This window comes from Propithecus coquereli, unplaced genomic scaffold (assembly GCF_000956105.1).
Source record: "Propithecus coquereli isolate 6110/MARCELLA unplaced genomic scaffold, Pcoq_1.0 Scaffold81, whole genome shotgun sequence".
In the NCBI taxonomy this organism is placed as follows: Eukaryota; Metazoa; Chordata; class Mammalia; order Primates; family Indriidae; genus Propithecus; species Propithecus coquereli.
This window is the reverse complement of record NW_012154285.1, coordinates 6908702-6911398: the sequence shown is the minus strand read 5'-3', so window position 1 is coordinate 6911398 and position 2697 is coordinate 6908702.

Sequence of the window (2697 nt, the reverse complement as noted above, 5' to 3'; positions counted from 1 at the left end):
TTTCAATGAAATAATCCTCCCAGATTGACCAGCAGAATTAGAACATTACTAAGCCATAAGGGCTAAATTGATGGCTGCTACACTCATGATTTAGTTCTAACTCCCCCCTTCACCCCCACTGGAGCCACTACCGCATGAGGCTGGTTGGCAAGAGTTTATGGGGGTCGAGTATGCCGTCTCTTATCAGCTTTTGACAATGGTGCACTGTGTTTCTATTTGAAGTGGAATTTGTGAATAGTTGCACAGTTCGACAGTATTTCTTAATTCTGTCTGCTTAACAATCCATCATGTCAAAGAAGACCAAGAGAACACTGAAGGAAGAAAACATTTTTAATGAGGATAGAGAATTGTGATATTATCTTGTTTCTGCTAAAGATGAGATGATTTGCTTGCTTTGTTATACTGCCATATTGACATTAAAGAAATTCAATGCTCATCAGCATTATAACACTCATAAGGACCACAAATATTTTAAGTTAGAGGCAGAGGTACAAAAGATTGTATTGTAGAAATTAAAAGATGAAAAGCAAAAGCAAAGACAATTCTTTCAAGCAGCAATAAGACCTAAAAATAATGCCACTGAAGCAACTTATAAAGTAGCTTATATACTCAGGAAAAAAGGGAAGCCATTCAGTGATGTAGAAATTGTGAAAGAATGCATTGTCAAAGTTGTAAGATGCTTAGACCCCGACAACATCTCAAAGTACAAACAGCTGCCTCTTTCAAGGGGAACCATAACAGATTGGCAACATGAGTTAGCCTTCAACTTAACAGAACAACCTCATGCGATACTTCAAAAGGAAAATATATATTTTTCAATCACTTTGGATGAATCAACTGATACTAATGACTCAGCACAGGTTCTATAGTTCATTTGGGTCATAACAGAAGGTTTTCTTTACTACAAAGAGTTACTCACTTTGGTCACTCTTGTGAACAGAACATGGGGAATAGATACGTTCAACAGCTTTCAAGATAAATGTCATGAAGTTGGACTGAATTTGGTAAACTTAGTGAGTGTATGTACAAACAGTGCACCTTCCATGACAGGAAAACATGAAGGGTTTATTGCACAGGTAAAAAAAATTAACAGATCCATATGTTCTCATTTCTTTTCATTCTATCTTACATCAGCAAAATTTCCTGCCAAAGCTACTGTTTTAAGTGACATTTTGCAACAAGTTATAAGTATTGTTAACTATATTCATGCAAATGCAACATGGTGTCAGTTTCGTAACAGGCTAAAGTTGAATCATGATGTATTCAGCATGGATTTGCTGTGTCATTCTAAAGTGCATTGGCTACTGCAGGGACGAGTGTTAGCCAAAATTTTATCTCTGTGAGAACAGATAGTTAAATTTTATGAAGAACAGAATCAGCAATGCAAATTATTGAAAGAAGACTTCTATCGGAATGCAGCATTTCTGTGTGATATCACGTTAAAACAACTTGAATATTTCTTTGCAAGGTAAAACTAAGTCTATATATGATGTGTGGCAAAAAAAATCCAAGCATTTTGAAAAAAAGCTATCTTTTTTCAAGACATTTCTTCAAAAGGAAATTTTGGATGAACAATTTCCCCAGTTGGCAAAGGTCATTGATGAGCAGGATGCTATATGCAAATCCTTTGAAGAATATGCAGCTGTTAGAGACCTGTTAATTGGAGAAGACGATGAACGGTTCTCTGACTTTGAGAATCATGACATCACACTCAAATTAGCATTTCAGCCTCCCATAGTTGATATCACCAAGGCATCTAAAGAACTACAGCTGGAATTGGTTGAGCTCTCAGTAGATGGCATTTTAAAGTCATTGTTTGATGCTAAGAAAGATTCAGTTGAAATATGGAAAAATGCAGTAGAATACCCACACCTTTGGCAACAAGCCTGAAAAACTCTTTCTTGCTTTTCAACCACTTATTGCTGTGAATCTACATTCTCCTATCTCACCCAAATCAAGACGTCCTTAAGGTCACAAATGACTGATTCCCATCTAGAGGATCAACTGAAAACTGTGGACCTCCACCCTGCAACCAAATATTTAAGTGCTTTCCAACAAAAAGCAGACACAGCAAAGTCATTAAAAGGTTAGTTAACATTAAAATGAACAAATAGTTTTCTTTTTTTGCAATTATTAAGTATATAGTAGTTAGATTTTTACAAAATAATGTACATTTTTAAGTATATCTAATTGAAGTTTCTTAAATGTGGCCTTATTTGATTACAGCTAAATTAATGCATCCTTCCAACGTGAAAAGGTTCCCCACCCCTTCTCTAATCTCAGACTAGAAACCACCTGCACTGAAAAAGAAGCCTCACCTGATTCTCCTAGCCCAGGTTAGATGGTCACCGAGATACCTATCCTTAGAACCTAACATGCTTCACTATAAATGTAAGAGGCAGTATCACAGGGTGGTTAAGTTCTTGGTCTGCCTGCTTGGGTGCCAGTAAGCAAGTCACCTGACTCCTCTGTGTCTGTTTCCTCTGTAAAATGGGATGGAAATACTACTATACTACTATTAGTATACTATACTATACTATACTACTTTGCCAGGCACTGTTCTAAGTATTTTACAAACCTGCCCTATAGTAGTAGTAGTATAGTAGTATACTAGTATAGTATAGTAGTATAGTATACTAGTATAGTATAGTATAGTAGTAGTAGTATAGTAGTATACTAGTATAGTATAGTAGTATA